This window comes from Poromitra crassiceps, assembly GCF_964638095.1.
Source record: "Poromitra crassiceps genome assembly, chromosome: 13".
NCBI classification, from domain to species: domain Eukaryota; kingdom Metazoa; phylum Chordata; class Actinopteri; order Beryciformes; family Melamphaidae; genus Poromitra; species Poromitra crassiceps.
Window position 1 is genome coordinate 45,987,806 of NC_139644.1, and position 19,037 is coordinate 46,006,842.

The following is a 19,037-nucleotide window of genomic DNA, read 5'->3' on the forward strand; positions in this document are numbered from 1 at the left end:
AGCAGATGTCCTTCTCCATGACAACAGACACACATGCTTGATGCTGGGTGAGAAGCCGCAGTGTTGCCAGATCGGGCGGCTTTCCGCCATTTGGGCTGTTTTGAGTTGCATTGTGGGAAACATGGGCTTGGGCGGGTGCAGAGAGTCACTGGTTTCCATGGACCTGCAGTTGTTTTGGCGGTTTTTGAACAGTCTTTGGGCTGAAACCATCAGCTGTGTCTGGCAACACTGGGTGGAGCAGCGAGTGAAAGAAAGCAGCTTGGGGAGAGGAACTGTCTGGAGGAGAGGAGCTGCTGCCACAGAACCAGAGTGCTAAAGTCACACCCTCTTCTGGCTTCTGCATGAGACCTACGGGATTTCACTCCACATTCAGTTTTCCATAGACGTGTCGTAAAATCCTTATTCTATAACCAGAATGCAAAGTGTCTGTCTCTCTGTCTGTCTGTCTGTGTGTCTGTCTGTCTGTGTGTCTGTCTGTCTGTCTGCCTGTCTGCCTGTCTGTCTGTCTGTCTGTCTGACTGTCTGTCTGTCTGTCTGTCTGTCTGTCTGTCTGTCTGTCTGACTGTCTGTCTGTCTGTCTGTCTGTCTGCCTGACTGTCTGTCTGTCTGTCTGTCTGTCTGTCTGACTGTCTGTCTGTCTGTGTGTCTGTCTGTCTGTCTGTCTGTCTGCCTGTCTGTGTGTCTGTCTGTCTGTCTGTCTGTCTGACTGTCTGTCTGTCTGACTGTGTGTCTGTCTGTCTGTCTGTCTGTCTGTCTGTCTGTCTGACTGTCTGTGTGTCTGTGTGTCTGTCTGTCTGTCTGTCTGACTGTCTGTCTGTCTGCCTGTCTGTCTGTCTGTCTGTCTGCCTGTCTGTCTGTCTGCCTGTCTGTCTGTCTGTCTGTCTGCCTGTCTGCCTGTCTGTCTGTCTGTCTGTCTGTCTGTCTGTGAGTGCGTGAGCAGAATTGTGTTGGGCCACAGCTATGCCATTTTACGTGCAATCGCGCTGAATCTTTCAGGAAGTGTAAAGAGCACCCCTGCTGGTGACCTAACAGAGCCAGACTTTATTAGAGCCGACTAAGGCAAATTACTCAAGACAGGTTCACCACCATGGAGAGCTCCAGAGTGGAGCGGCACACAGGCGAGCAGAGTTTTTTATTATTATTATTTTTAGTCTGAATGAAATGTTCTATGGTCTCTCCTGATTCTGAATATAATGTAGCTGAATCTCTTGGTTTGTCCAAGTCAAACTCTCTTTATAGGATTTTTCTAAACATCTGTGGAATAATTAATGGGGAATGAAATCCCTTAGGTCCCATGCCGAACCTGGAAGAGGGCGTGACTTTGGCACTATATGATTTTTTTTTGCGTCTTATTGTCCATCGTCTTCTCCTCCTTCCAAATCCAAAGCGGGCGTAAGTGGGTGTCAGGAGCGGGTGGTGGTGTTGGAGGTAGAGGCTCGTGCAGCAAGAAACAAAAGCAAAAACTGGAAGGGATTTATTGAGTGTTTTTTTTAGTCGCAGGTGCTTCAGAAGAATAGTGCTTTTGTAACAGGAAGGGTTCAATGTCTTGTTGGGAAGATGTTGCTCTGACGTTGGTCTCTTGCCATTCCAGCCAATCAGGACTTTAATATCACTGCGAGAAAAAAGAGAAGTCATTTCAGTTGTTTCAGCGTGAAGTCGGTTTAAACTAAAAGATGAAAAAGGGAGAAAAAGCAGGAAAAAACAACTCTAAAGTTTGTATTTGCATACAATGGAGCGAGGAAGCAGTATGGGAGCAAGGCATGTGAATTATTAATATAGCTATCAATATGTTCTGTCAATTCAGCAGCCTGGGCAAAACTATAAATGCCTTGGCTTTTTTCATGTTTTAATAAATTATTTCACCAGGGCTGCGTCAATGTTATTTGATGCCCGTTGCCCACACAATAACCCAGAGCATCAATCAATCATCTCTCTCTGTGTGTCTCTCTCTCTGTCTCCCTCTCTCTGTCTCCCTCTCTCTCTCTCTCTCTCTCTCTCTCTCTCGCTCCACTTGAGCTATTTCCCCTAAATGACCTCTGACCTCTCTGCTGTTTCAGAGTGTGGTGAATGAGTCACAGGTGACATCAAGGCCTTTAACAGGCCAGATGTGGAGATACTCACATCCCCAGTTGAAGGCGATGGTTGCGATGATGATGGCGAGGCCTCCCACTATTGAGACGAGGGACAGCACCATGGCGTTGCGACCCAGGCGCCGGGCTCCGTCCATGTTGCCTTGCTGAAGACTGTTCCGGGACTGTGCAGAGTGAGAGGCAGAGGTTACAGACTGCTAACATACAGGACTGTGCAGAGTGAGAGGCAGAGGTTACAGACTGCTAACACGCAGGACTGTGCAGAGTGAGAGGCAGAGGTTACAGACTGCTAACACACAGGACTGTGCGGAGTGAGAGGCAGAGGTTACAGACTGCTAACACACAGGACTGTGCAGAGTGAGAGGCAGAGGTTACAGACTGCTAACACACAGGACTGTGCAGAGTGAGAGGCAGAGGTTACAGACTGCTAACACACAGGACTGTGCAGAGTGAGAGGCAGAGGTTACAGACTGCTAACACACAGGACTGTGCAGAGTGAGAGGCAGAGGTTACAGACTCCTAACACACAGGACTGTGCAGAGTGAGAGGCAGAGGTTACAGACTGCTAACACACAGGACTGTGCAGAGTGAGAGGCAGAGGTTACAGACTCCTAACACACAGGACTGTGCAGAGTGAGAGGCAGAGGTTACAGACTGCTAACACACAGGACTGTGCAGAGTGAGAGGCAGAGGTTACAGACTGCTAACACACAGTACTGTGCAGAGTGAGAGGCAGAGGTTACAGACTCCTAACACACAGTACTGTGCAGAGTGAGAGGCAGAGGTTACAGACTGCTAACACACAGTACTGTGCAGAGTGAGAGGCAGAGGTTACAGACTGCTAACACACAGGACTGTGCTTTTAAGTAACGACCCCTAATTTAGTTCACATTGGAGAAATGGACCCCCATATGATGAGATTTGGTCTCTCAGATGCAAATCTTCTTATTTTTTTTCTTATTTTTTTATGTAGCCTAGATATGATTTTGTCCAGAATTCCATATATATTAGGTTGAGAGATAACAGAGAATCCTGGAATCCTCTCAAGGACCACTGGTGGTCCCTGGCCCAGGCAGCTACTCCGCTCTGGTCGCGCGCTCGAGAGGAAAAAGCAGAGGGTGATTTTTACACGGCGCACTGCACCTTTGGACAAGAATCACGAAAAACCGAAAAGTGACTTCATAGCGTTCTAGAGGACAAGTTGGTGAACAATTTAACATGTTTAGCTCAATGCAGAAATCTTCCATTGTGATTACATTAGAGCGTGTTCAGAGCGGGGGGTTTGTCCTGCCTCGTATTGTGCTCTGCTGCGGCCGGCTAACGATAACCTCGCGTCACCAGGCTCTTTTAACGATAGTTACATGACAGTCAATGGCAGTTAAGTAGTTCGCCACTGAATGACCAAATTGATATAACTTTCAACCATTTTGAGCAACACTGTTTCCATACAGGCCACCAGCGTTGGCTAGTTGTTGATATTTATAAAGATTGTGTAGCTCTCATATAACGTTTTTCCTGATGCGGTGGGCAAACTGTCATGGCGTAGTTTTCCGGTAAAACATTTCCGAAGTTTCCTGTCTGAGCACAGCCAAAGAGTATATAGTGAGACAAGAGGAGACGATCTTCGCCTTAATTTCTTGGTTTTTCCCATAGGTTTTTTCAAATCAGGCAGCATGCCGTTTTGTCACATATCTGGGGGGTAAGTCCCCCTTTAAGCGGTGAGCGGACTTATGCCAGTAGCCTGTTTCTGTGCAGCCAGACTCCTCTCATGGAAGGGAGGGGAGGCTGGCCAGCGAGAGTAGTAGGATGCCATACTGATGGTTGTTTGGCTTTATGCTTCTCTTGCTCCTGACATCTCCATATCTGCCACAACCAATAAACATTGTCACCAAAGATTCCGGGATAGAGAACGAGGCGACTGCCAGCGAAGGGCTAATTATTATTCTTTGGCCGCTGACCAACAAAAAGTGCAGCGTCTGATGAAATGAGAGAGCTAAAGAGGAGGTATCATTATACGAGAAGCTTTGGACAGTTATGGCACCTCAATATCAAATAGGTCAGATAAGGTTGTAGATATCATTTTCCAGAAATACACTACAATTCCAATACAATGTGCAGAAAAGTGCCTATGTCCCCGTTAGGGCAAAGCCACTCCGTTCTCACTCCCAACTGCTCAAATCCTGAGGAGTTTGTTCAGGACGCCTTGGCGTTACTCGTTAACACATTTCAAACTTTCGAATCATTTCTCAATACAAGTTGTTGGCTATGATCTCGTGCCATAGAAAAATGCTGAAAAGCGGCGCAGCATCTTTCTACGGCACAATGCTGAAAAGCGTGGCGCAGCATCTTTCTACGGCACGATGCTGAAAAGCGTGGCACAGCATCTTTCTACGGCACGATGCTGAAAAGCGTGGCACAGCATCTTTCTACGGCACGATGCTGAAAAGCGTGGCACAGTATCTTTCTACGGCACGATGCTGAAAAGCGTGGCGCAGCATCTTTCTACGGCACGATGCTGAAAAGCGTGGCACAGTATCTTTCTACGGCACGATGCTGAAAAGCGTGGCACAGCATCTTTCTACGGCACGATGTTGAAAAGCGTGGCGCAGCATCTTTCTACGGCACGATGCTGAAAAGCGTGGCACAGCATCTTTCTACGGCACGATGCTGAAAAGCGTGGCGCAGCATCTTTCTATGGCACGATGCTGAAAAGCGTGGCACAGCATCTTTCTACGGCACGATGCTGAAAAGCGTGGCACAGCATCTTTCTACGGCACGATGCTGAAAAGCGTGGCGCAGCATCTTTCTATGGCACGATGCTGAAAAGCGCGGCACAGCATCTTTCTATGGCACGATGCTGAAAAGCGTGGCACAGCATCTTTCTACGGCACGATGCTGAAAAGCGTGGCGCAGCATCTTTCTATGGCACGATGCTGAAAAGCGCGGCACAGCATCTTTCTACGGCACGATGCTGAAAAGCGTGGCGCAGCATCTTTCTATGGCACGATGCTGAAAAGCGTGGCACAGCATCTTTCTACGGCACGATGCTGAAAAGCGTGGCGCAGCATCTTTCTACGGCACGATGCTGAAAAGCGTGGCACAGCATCTTTCTACGGCACGATGCTGAAAAGCGTGGCGCAGCATCTTTCTATGGCACGATGCTGAAAAGCGCGGCACAGCATCTTTTTACGGCACGAGACCGTAGCCAACAACTTGTGTTACGGTTAAGCAATATTACAATATGACACTGTCATAGAGAACCGCAGGAATGAGTCTGAAAGGATACTTCCGGGATCGTCAGGGGAAAAGTCTATGGGGTTTTAGAATTGGGGATTTCACTTAAATAAATGCATAAAATAAGGTCTGTGGTTAACAAAAGTTTGTGGGAGCGCGAATTTGGGTTCAGCAGGATAATTTTCACAAACGTTAATCACTTTTATGTCTTTTCAAGCGTTGTTGGAGAAAAATATAAGTTCCATGTAAGTTAACGTGACATGACATCTCACACATATAGATTCACCAGTGGCATTGAGGACTTCTCTCTTTTGCTGAGACCTTGGGCAGGGCATCGTGTCCAATAACAACTGATAACAGTTTCCCTGTCAGACTCAAGTGGACGCACACACATTTCCAAAGTTCATCCCCCCTCCTCTCTGCCTTTTCCTCCTCTCCTTACAGTATAAAGCATATGTTAAACTGTCAGTCATCACTGAAGATTTGGACTCTGTATGACATATCAGAATGTGTACATTGAGATTCAGTCTCTTCTATAACACAGTGTATAGGAGAATGTATGGTTTTTAATATACTTCTATAATACAGTTCCTGGCTCATGGTTTCATTCATTTGGTTTATCTAAGCTGTTATAATGATCATATTGCGGATGAGGAGTGGTTAAAATTCCATTCTCTAACAAGCGTTTTCTAAAAAACGTAAACTTAAAAAAACGCATTAACGTTCCAAAAGTCAGCAGTACTATCAAAATGCAACTGCCCACACACACACACGCACGCACGCACGCACGCACGCACGCACGCACGCACGCACGCACGCACACACACACACACACACACACACACACACACACACACACACACACACACACACAATAGAGCCGAAAGTACCATGACAGAGAAGGCGAGTGCCACCATGTTGATGGGCCAGACCGGGCAGAAACAGGACAGGATGGCGAGGAGGAGGTAGTCCCGGGGCTTGGAGCCCTCTGTGGCGGCGCTGGGCTGGCGGGTGAGTGACGGCCTGGGGGAGCTGGCGCTGGGCGCCAGCGAGCCCGAACGGCTGCCCGGCCGACCGTTAGCCTGCGGGCCGCCCGGCCTGCCGCCCACCGAGTGCTGCAGCTTGAGCGACACAGAGGGGGAAGACTCCACCGACGCCGCACCCGTTCCATTACCTGGAACACATGGGGTCACTCTTTATATTCCACACTCCACACACAATGATTCAAGGAGAAGTTCACCCCAAAAAATGAAAATTCAGTCATCATCTACTCACCCACATGCCGGTGCGGAAGGTTCGGGGCTAACGTTAAAAAAAGAAGAAGCTAAAAGCTAACCTTTCACTGTAAAGTAGGTGATGGTAGTAGCAGAGATGGTTCGTAAGATTAGAAGTGTCGCAGCGATGTTCTTGGTGCATGTTCTGCACACAGGGTTACCATATTCCACCAAGCGTCCCTCTGCATTCTTGTCATAGCCAAAACATGACCACACTTCAGATCTAACGTTAGTGCTCTTAAGCCCTATATACTCTCGAGTTGAGGCGGACATGGACAGACAAAATTCAAAATGGCGGAAAATGTAGTTAGACGGAAATGGGCGGGGCCTATATCATTAGATATGTAAGGAATCCAGGAAAAAATGAATTGTAATTGTAGAAGCTAGGGTTCAAAAGTGAGGAACCAAAACGTTAAGCGGGCTGTTATATTGCCACCATCCGGTCAATTAGTGTAATTTTTAGCCCATAGTAAAGTAGCCCAAAGTAAAGCCCATAGAAGGTTTGAACCTACCTACCAGGTTTGGTCACTGTAACTCTCTTATGTTTCCTGAGCTACAGTCTGTGAGACTGTGATGGAAAATGACATCACTGGAAAAGACAACACTGCCATATCGCAATATTACGATAATATGCAAAATCTAAGACGACATGGATATAATAATATGGGGATATTGCCCAGCCCTACGGGAAGGTGTGGTGCTGCTCCTGAAACTTGCTGCATAAGCTTCAAGTCTGGAAACGGACAGAGTTGATTGAAAGACGCTGAAACCATGCTATATTCAGGCTAGGCTATGTAGGCTAATGCCAGTGTTGGGAAGTAACGAGTTACTAGTTACTCGTTACTGTAATAATATTACTTTTTCCAAGTAACGAGTAGTGTAACGAATTACTATAGAATATAAGTAATAATATTACAGTTACTTCAAGATAAACGAGCTCGTTACGTTAGTCGTTACATCTTTTGTTGAGTCCATTCTGTGATGCCGCTGCGCTGCAAAACGACACGCAGTCGGCATTCACTGATCACAAGCAGCATGGCTTTTAACGCTCCCAAAACAAGGTGACGTCACCGCAGAGCACATTCAGAGCACCAGGCAACAGGCAGGCAGGCACACCTCCCTCTCTGTCCTGCTGAGCCGAGGAGGAAAATCCGTGGCTGGATATATATTCCCATGACTTTGTTTTTGTCGGGAAGAAAGGTGACACGATTGAACATCAAAGTCAAAATTGTAAACGGTGTCCAGGACAGGTAGGCTACTAACACTCTTTCCACTGTGAAAAACACGAGCTCAAACTTCCTAACGTTAACGTTACGACTACGAGACGAGAGGACAGCACAACAGAAACCGGAAAACTGTTAAAATACAGAGATAACGTAAAAACTCACAAGCTGGTGGACATCAAACATTGCTGTTATTATTGTCAGGTTAATGTTAATGTTGCAGAGCTAACGTTATTTGTGACACAAACTTGTTAAGCAAAGATGTAGCCTATACGTATTGAGTTTGCACATACTGCATTCTATAAAACAGAAGCTGTTTAAAAGATTGCATCTTGTCAGTCATCACTTTGAGCCAGGTGTGCTCTTCATCAAGCATCTCTGTAGGAAGCTGTGCTCTGGCAAAGCGATTAGTTTAAATGGAACGGCACATAATAGACCTAGTTCACACATTCGCACCGCAAAGTCTGCATTTTGATGAGAAAAACGCCATGGGCCTTTTTCACAACGGCCATTTGTGTCTAGAAGACAGAGTATACACAGGTGCAACCAACTAACTAATTAAGGCTCCAGCACTGGAACACCTAAATGGACTGGAAGTTGGAAGCCCTAATTAACATCTTGGTGCACCTGTGTTACCTCCTGCCTTTTAGACACAAAATCGCTGCAGTGAAAAAGGCCTATTGCCATTTGTGTGGAATGTAACGGAAAAGTAATATAACGAGTATCTAACGAATTACTTTTGGCATGGAGTAATAAGTAAAGTAATAATATTACTTTTGAAAATAGTAACGAGTAATATGTAATATATTACTTTTTTAGTAATGAGTGCCCAACACTGGCTAATGCCTACATAACTACTAACTCTACAAACTAACTCTTTTAGACAGAGAAAGCACACATTCTATTAGTTCTTTTGAGATATTTTGTGTTCACAAATTCCTAGCAGAAAATAATCCTCGGCTCTTGAAAGATGAGCCAGAATCCTCAAAAAAAAACCTTGGCAGAAGCTACCTACAGTAAAAAAAAAAAAACTGTTGGCAGTGAATGTGTTAAATGGTTAGCGCTGCACAATCTGTCAGGAAGAATTAGGGAATGTGCGTGACCACGCTCATTAATAGAGGCTTATGCATGGGCAGGAGGGGCAGGGACTGTGTTCAGGATTTACTTCAACTATATCATCAAATCAATATTTGTGTGAAGATTATTGGCCATATGGCACATTGCTTTGGAGCTCAGACTTGCTAGTATCTCTTCGGACTCCGTGCATGTTTTAAACGGAGAATAAGAATATCCCAAGGATACCAATATAAGAATACCGAGGCAATTTAGAGTCCCTCAATTTAAACGCAACAAACTGAAGAATTATTTGATATACCTTATTAGTGATGTGACATGATATGACTTCTATCCTGTTGATAAACCAAAATCAGTGTGCTGCCAACTGAATCCAGATGATAAGGCATATCTTCTGTATGAACGTCATGACTGTTCCATGTGTTTTTGTACGTGCAACTAGGATGCAAACAAACTTCGGTGTAAACTGACATGACAAGTTGTATTGCATCACATCGTATGTTATTGTATCTTACTGGTCTCCATCTTCTCGTTGATCACGCTCAGATGGTCTTTGGCCTTGCCCTCCTCTGTGTGGCTGGCTTCAGAAGCATCTGTTTGGGGTGCGGCGTGCTGCTTGGCGCTGGTTGGTTGGGAGGTCACCGGGCCGCGCTCACCTTCCCCGTCCCCCGTGTTGGTGGGCTGGTCCGCCTGCTGTGCCTCCTCCTGGGCGGTGCTGGGACTGGTGGCCATTGGGAAGTGCAGACAACGCTGTTGCTTTTAGTGGTTGAAGAGAAGTCGAGGAGGGGGCGCTCTGAAACAGATCAAAGAGATTGGACTAGTTTTGGGAAAGTACTTTCAAAATGTAATATACTACATATTACTAGTTACTTTCATTTGAAAGTAATACGTTACTTTACAATATTACTCTCTGTGTAGAGTAACTGCTTGCTGATTGCATAATGAATGCATGATGTTTAAAATAATTAGGCCACGCCCACACTGATCCGTGGTGTCTGTAGGTCTGTAACCTCGCGTCACCAGGCTCTTCTCGGCGAGAAAGAGCCTGGCTCCCGCCCACAATTGATTTTGTCACCCTACTGGTTCCCGCCTAGAGCCCGCCCTAGACCGGATGGCAGCGTTTCTAGCTCGTCAACTTTCACGTTAACTTGACAATTTGACCCAAGTATCAGAATCCTCTTTCACCGTTTTGACCGGTGTGTCAGGCGGTGGTGGCGGAGATGCCATATTGCATAAACGTTTTGTTTTATGTAACGCTAGCTTTGTTTTGATCATACTCTAGTTTAGGTAACATCACCGCGTCAAGCTAACGGCAACAAAGACGTTGTTAGGCGCATTGCCATCCGGTGTTAATTCTGGGTCCGGGGTTTACGCCCCCATGACAAAAAGCGGGGTGGAAGGTGCCCAGACTAGTAGGTCTGAGGCAGATGCGTCTCCAGCAGATCTCCAGACATTTTGATGGACAGAAGTTCAAGGGGGTTGAGCTTTTTCTGGATGGACGGATTCCTCACTGTCCATTTAGCCAATCAGAATCGAGTGCGGCCACTAATCCATCAGAAAATGGACAGAATTACTAAGAGAGATTTCTGTTCAGGCTGTTTTTGAACATCAGGATTCTGGCATTCAGAACAGGACGTCTCCTTGGGGTCCGCTCACTATGCCGACAACCCGCAAAGGGTTAGTTTTATGGTTAGGGTTAGGTTAACATTGATGCATCTCATAACCTGCGGGCACAATCGGATTCGGCTATCGGCGGCACCGTCTCCTCGACTCTGATTTCTAAACAGACTTACTTGTTAAACTATACAGGTCAGACTCAATCAGTTCCTTCCCACTTTGTAAAAGGACGCTTAAATTAGATTGCATGCCAGCAGCGCGGGTGCTAAGTTGTCCTCCTACATTACTTCCAAATATCGCCTATCCAAGCTTTCTTACGGCAGCTCCCAGCCGGAGGTGCAGCAGCTCTCCAAGTTGTACGACCGTTGACTTAATTGAAGGCAAATGATTGACAATAGATCTAACTTGAGATGAAGAGCGTTGGTCATGGTTATGGTTGCAGTGAGATTGATTTCAGATCGTTCACTCCTCGCTGAATAAGTGGAGCATGTTATTAATGCTGTGGGAGTGAGTGGTGGTCAGGCCAAGGCTGAGAACCTGGAATGAAAACACATGATTAGGATTCTTCTACTTCAGTGTCGTGAAGTGAAGCGCTGGCGCTCTTCTGTTCGCACTCACAACCAAAATAAACTCACAAGCAGCAGTGAAGATGAAAGTAACTGAAGTGCTTCTAGTCAAAGAGGACTAAAGCCGATGTTGGCTGTTGCATACTGTAGCACAACATGAATATATCTCTGGAGGTTGATAGGGTTGATGATCAACCAAAGACTCAATGATTACTTGGCCATGGTGCTGAGGGTGTTCATGGCCTTTTCAAAGCTCACTTTCTGCCCCGTACTCTGTTTTGTGCAGAAGAGGAGTGATGCATTAACAAACCATTCAAAAGTCAAGACTCCAGAAGTTAAAATGTGTTCTGCTTGAGGCGCCCAGATAGATCTCATCACATGAACTCACATTCTGTTGGGTTCTGTGAGACAGTCCGGCCTCTGGCCCGGGGCAGTGTTACTCGGAAAATGTAATTAGTTTGTGATGATTACTCCTTAAAAAAGTATTAAAAGTTACTTTACTGATTACTTTTTCAAAAGTAATTAGTTACATTACTAGTTACGTTACTAGTAACTTTTTTTTATCCCCGAAAACGTGACGTACAACCAAGCCAGCTCCATTTACAACTGAATCCAAATACAGGAGAGTCCACAATCGGCCAAACTGCATAAGTGTAAACATTGCAGCCTCTCAAACCTGAAGTGATGGGATACAGTATATTCTATACTGTATGTTATTCTAGTAACGCGTTACTGCCCAACACTGCTAACCAGCCAATTCGGAACGCCGCTGGCAAAACAGTAATGCTGCCTCCGCTGCTCTCCGCCTCAAACAGTAACGTCTGTAAGGTTTGTCGAGTTTAAACAGCCACAACGGCAGTTATTGGAGAAATAGACTCAATAACAACAATGAAACAAGAACAGGAGTATGCAACAGCAGAGTTTCTCGGTGGACGTAATTTCGCCGTTCTTCTGAGTGGATTTGATTTGGACTGGCTACTTCCGCCCACTGAAATGACTGTGCGCAGCTGATTGGCTGAAGGACTGGCTACTTCCGCCCACTGAAATGACTGTGCACAGCTGATTGGCTGAAGGACTGGCTACTTCCGCCCACTGAAATGACTGTGCACAGCGCAGAGTCCAGACGGATCCATGAAACGAAACAATGTGAGTTCACCGTTCAGGGATGGTGTTAAGCAGCCTAATGAGGATGTGTTGATCAGGGATGGCGTTAAGCAGCCTAATGAGGATGTAGGGATGTGTTAAGCAGCCTAATGAGGATGTAGGGATGGTGTTAAGCAGCCTAATGAGGATGTAGGGATGGTGTTAAGCAGCCTAATGAGGATGTGTTGATCAGGGATAATGAGGATGTAGGGATGGTGTTAAGCAGCCTAATGAGGATGTGTTGATCAGGGATAATGAGGATGTAGGGATGGTGTTAAGCAGCCTAATGAGGATGTAGGGATGGTGTTAAGCAGCCTAATGAGGATGTAGGGATGGTGTTAAGCAGCCTAATGAGGATGTAGGGATGGTGTTAAGCAGCCTAATGAGGATGTAGGGATGGTGTTAAGCAGCCTAATGAGGATGTGTTGATCAGGGATGGCGTTAAGCAGCCTAATGAGGATGTGTTGATCGAGAGAACGAACTCTAGCTTGACGTTCCGCCCTGTGTTGCTGCAGAGTCTGTCTGACAGCATGCTGTCCCGCAGCATGCTGCTACGTCTCCGGCATGCTACGTCTCTGAGGGGCAGCATGCTGCTACAGCTCTGAGGGACATCATGCTGCTACGTCTCTGAGAGGCAGCATGCTGCTACGTCTCTGAGGGACAGCTGGGAGAGGAGCGGCTTCTTAAAGAGGACATTTGTAAAAAGCTCTATTGCAGCAGCTGAAAGAGTGAATATTGCGACGAGCTGCCAAGACAGGATTGATGAGGAGTATTATTGCCCAGAGGAAAGGACACAACGCTACAGTACCGCTGAAGAGCTGAACACAACGCTACAGTACCGCTGAAGAACTGAACACAACGCTACAGTACCGCTGAAGAACTGAACACAACGCTACAGTACCGCTGAAGAACTGAAAAGGTGGAAAATGCGTCTGTAAGAGCTGACAGAGGGGAAAGGCAGGTATTCCAGAGGTGCAGTGTATCTTTGCTTTCACAGGACAGTGCACTTTCTCCAGCAACCCAGCTCTCCATTTCACTGTAATTAAAGGAAATAGAACACACAAAAATGAAAATGCTGCCCTCCCCCTCATATCAGTGTAAACACAGGTGAAGTTAGCTCCTCCCCCTTAGCTCCTCCCCCTCATGCCAGTGTAAACACAGGTGAAGTTATCTCCTCCCCCTCATGCCAGTGTAAACACAGGTGAAGTTATCTCCTCCCCCTCATGCCAGTGTAAACACAGGTGAAGTTATCTCCTCCCCCTCATGCCAGTGTAAACACAGGTGAAGTTATCTCCTCCCCCTCATGCCAGTGTAAACACAGGTGAAGTTAGCTCCTCCCCCTCATGCCAGTGTAAACACAGGTGAAGTTAGCTCCTCCCCCTCATGCCTGTGTAAACACAGGTGAAGTTAGTTCCTCCCCCTCATGCCAGTGTAAACACAGGTGAAGTTAGCTCCTCCCCCTCATGCCAGTGTAAACACAGGTGAAGTTAGCTCCTCCCCCTCATGCCAGTGTAAACACAGGTGAAGTTAGCTCCTCCCCCTCATGCCAGTGTAAACACAGGTGAAGTTAGCTCCTCCCCCTCACGCCTGTGTAAACACAAGTGAAGTTAGTCCATAACACACAGGGAGGTTGCCAGCACAACTTGGAAGCAGCTTTCTCCAAAACAACTGAAGTCATAAAGTCAGTTCTTCAGAGTTCCAAAAAGACCTAAAGTATATCTACATCATCATTTCAATCATGAGAGACTCGTAGGACGTTTTGACAAGCTTTATTGAACAAATAACCAGTTTAAGTGTGGCGTATGGCTCCATGATATGATGACGCTCTTCTTGAGATGAGAGAGGGGGGGGGGGGGGGGGCGTCAGTGACGTATAGGATAGATAATCCCCAGATAATCCCCCCATAGGGATTTCTACAGGAGCCATGACGTTGGTGGTGATCAGGGGAGGGGGTGGGGCGAGACAACTGCTCCAGTGATGATGAACAGCAGCTGAGGATGATGGCACAAATGTGAGTAATGACGTAGTAGCAAGGGCTCTATATACCACCACCACCATTTAGGTGATTGGCTCAGCAGATCAGGAGAGACAGGTGTCCTTAGCTGATTGGATATTAGGAAATGGAGAAGGGGCAGTTGTGATGTCACTAGTGATGTCACTCGAGCAATTGTGATGTCACCAGTGATGTCACTCAAGCAATTGTGATGTCATCAGTGATGTCACTCAAGCAATTGTGATGTCATCAGTGATGTCACTAAGGAGTTACACACCCTGAATGACGAGGGGCATGTACGCATGGGGTGCTCTAAACTATGCTGTAGAGGTTAGTCTTCCATGATTGAAATTCAGTCAAAGACCACACTTAGTGACAATCTGAACTACAGCTGATTTATTTGTAACAAGATGGTGTATGGGTTGGGTTAGGGTTAGGGTAACCCTACCCCCCCCCCTAACCCTAACCCTAACCCTATCAGCCTAACCCTAACCCTATCAGCCTAACCCTATCAGCATCCTGACAGTGCTTAGCAAATGATTGGCTAATAAGGATCCTTTTTAATAAACAAATAAATAAACACATTTCACAGCCAAGCTTTGTTCAAACTGACAGAAAAGTATTTTCAATTCTGTTGAAGATTCCAAAGTGTACAAAGATACCAAACATGTCATGCTGAGCAGGGAATTGATGCAGACATCTCGTTTTTCATTTGATGTGATGGTGCAGTGTGTGTGCAGTGTGTGTGCAGTGTGTGTGTGCAGTGTGCATGTGCAACATGTGCAAAACATTACAGTAACTATGTGGTGTCAAGTGTCTATTTAAATACGTGTATATAAAGGAGCAGAGCTTTTGCTAAAAACCTAAAAACGACAGAGCTGCGTATTCATAGCTTTCAGGGGGCGTTACGTGCTGCCGGGAACGCCCACCTGACGGTCAAAAAAAAACTTGTTCATTCCGCTGCCCGCCGAGTCGAGTTTCTCACGCTGTGTTTGTTCAGCCAAAATGCCGGATACCTGTTGTGCTCAAGTAACGTTAACGGGGTATTTGAATCATTATTGTAATGTTACTTGAGCTTACCTTTGATGAAATGTTGGACGCAAAGACGTGTGTACTTTGATGGTAGAAAAAAAGCCATTTGCCCTCCCCAGCGACTGAACCACGTCTAATCGCACAAATCCACAACCTCCTCCTTTCTTTCTCCGACGGGATTCTGTAAAAGCACAAGCCAGGCGTGTCTCCTTGTCGGTTAGTGCAACCGATAGCACAACAGGTATCCGGCATTTTGGCTGAACAAACACAGCGTGAGAAACTAGTCGACTCGGCGGGCAGCGGAATGAACAAGTTTTTTTTTTGACCGTCAGGTGGGCGTTCCCGGCAGCACGTAACGCCCCTATGCTAAGAAAGCTATGAATAGGAGAAGGACAAGAGGCGACTAAAGTGTAATGGAGGACTTCCACACAGTGTCTTCATTTGCAATGAAAGAGTTTAATAAACAGAAGAATAACGTTTCGGTACGCAGACCTTTATGATGAAGGTTTCAATCATTCACTTTAGATTTGTCCATCGGCAGTCATTTAGCATTGCGCTAGGCTAGCCTTGAGTCGGTCACCTGGCATCATGCTAGCGTAAATAAAGCAGTTAAGGCATTAGCGATCGATTGCCGAACGTCGCCCAGGCTCGATATGACTTTCTCTCATCAAGTCACTTTCCTAAACTATTTGGAGGTTTAAATGGCCGTGCATTCATTTGAAATTTGACGTGTAGATTGTTAGACGTGTCTAAAGTAGTTCCACAAAACTAGCTGGTGTTCGCTGAAATGAATATCCTCACAAAAAGGCAGGAAAGCGCATCAGACCGGACGTGACTGACCCAGGAATACATTTAAGTTAATTCAACATCCAACTCAATGGGCTCAAACTCACAACCTGAAAAAGCCAGTATGTTCAACATAGCTTCCCTGGAGATTTTCAATCTGAAACTTTTCTTTCTTTCTACATGCAAGGAGTCCAGAAACAAGAGACTTGAAACCCAGGCCCACCTGATCACATGACTCAATACGCTCATAACATGAATCAGGCCCACCCGATCACATGACTCAATACGCTCATAACATAAACCAGGCCCACCCGATCACATGACTCCATACACTCATAACATAAACCAGGCCCACCTGATCACATGACTCAATACACTCATAACATAAACCAGGCCCACCTGATCACATGACTCAATACACTCATAACATAAACCAGGCCCACCTGATCACATGACTCAATACACTCATAACATAAACCAGGCCCACCTGATCACATGACTCAATACACTCATAACATAAACCAGGCCCACCCGATCACATGACTCAATACGCTCATAACATGAATCAGGCCCACCGATCACATGACTCAATATGCTCATAACATGAGTCAGGCCCACCTGATCACATGACTCAATACACTCATAACATGAGTCAGGCCCACCTGATCACATGACTCAATACGCTCATAACATGAATCAGGCCCACCGATCACATGACTCAATACGCTCATAACATGAATCAGGCCCACCTGATCACATGACTCAATACACTCATAACATAAACCAGGCCCACCTGATCACATGACTCAATACACTCATAACATAAACCAGGCCCACCTGATCACATGACTCAATACACTCATAACATAAACCAGGCCCACCCGATCACATGACTCAATACGCTCATAACATGAATCAGGCCCACCGATCACATGACTCAATATGCTCATAACATGAGTCAGGCCCACCTGATCACATGACTCAATACACTCATAACATAAACCAGGCCCACCCGATCACATGACTCAATACGCTCATAACATGAATCAGGCCCACCGATCACATGACTCAATACGCTCATAACATGAATCAGGCCCACCTGATCACATGACTCAATACGCTCATAACATAAACCAGGCCCACCCGATCACATGACTCAATACACTCATAACATAAACCAGGCCCACCTGATCACATGACTCAATACACTCATAACATAAACCAGGCCCACCTGATCACATGACTCAATACGCTCATAACATAAACCAGGCCCACCCGATCACATGACTCAATACACTCATAACATAAACCAGGCCCACTTGATCACATGACTCAATACACTCATAACATAAACCAGGCCCACCTGATCACATGACTCAATACACTCATAACATAAACCAGGCCCACCTGATCACATGACTCAATACACTCATAACATAAACCAGGCCCACTTGATCACATGACTCAATACACTCATAACATAAACCAGGCCCACCCGATCACATGACTCAATACACTCATAACATAAACCAGGCCCACCCGATCACATGACTCAATACACTCATAACATAAACCAGGCCCACCTGATCACATGACTCAATACACTCATAACATAAACCATGCCCACCTGATCACATGACTCAATACGCTCATAACATGAGTCAGGCCCACCTGATCACATGACTCAATACGCTCATAACATGAATCAGGCGCACCTGATCACATGACTCAATACACTCATAACATGAGTCAGGCCCACCTGATCACATGACTCAATATGCTCATAACATGAATCAGGCCCACCTGATCACATGACTCAATACACTCATAACATAAACCAGGCCCACCTGATCACATGACTCAATATGCTCATAACATGAATCAGGCCCACCTGATCACATGACTCAATACACTCATAACATGAATCAGGCCCACCTGATCACATGACTCAATATGCTCATAACATGAGTCAGGTCCACCTGATCACATGACTCAATACACTCATAACATGAGTCAGGCCCACCCGATCACATGACTCAATATGCTCATAACATGAATCAGGCCCACCTGATCACATGACTCAATACACTCATAACATAAACCAGGCCCACCTGATCACATGACTCAATACACTCATAAAATGTGATCATGTAAACACTCATTCCAATTGGTTTCTTTAGTTGGACTCTCGCACCTCTTTCTGCACATTCTGACACATTCGCAGTAACGCCAATTACATTCCTTATTTTTCCAGGGCAATTTGAATAGATGTGCTTTTTATTGACCCCGGGGCACTTGGGCTTGACGTTGGCGGCGCAGTCTATTTTTATATCAAGCTGACTCCGCCTCAGTTAAATGGAGCCAATCATTGCCGGGGAAAACAATATTTTTCAGACACTAATGGAGTGGTATGTTGTGATAAAACTGTTGCTTCATCAGAGAGAACAGCAGGAAAGCGGGAGCCAGAGTGCTCAGCTGGACTTTCTATTTTGCACGTCAGAAACTTTTATTGTTGTACTTATGTACAGCCGAATCCCAGCCGTGCTGCTGACGCTAATGCAGCACCACCTTGAGACGCTACTGCAGCATGACCAGCCGTGCCGCTGACGCTACTGCAGCATGATCTTGAGACGCTACTGCAGCACGATCAGCCGTGCTGACACTACTGCAGCACCACCTTGAGACACTACTGCAGCACCACCTTGAGACGCTACTGCAGCACCACCTTGGGACGCTACTGCAGCACCACCTTGAGACGCTACTGCAGCACGACCAGCCGTACTGACACTACTGCAGCACGATCAGCTGTACTGACACTATTGCAGCACCACCTTGAGACACTACTGCAGCACAACCAGCCGTACTGACACTACTGCAGCACGATCAGCTGTACTGACACTATTGCAGCACCACCTTGAGACACTACTGCAGCACCACCTTGAGACGCTACTGCAGCACCACCTTGAGACGCTACTGCAGCACCACCTTGAGACGCTACTGCAGCA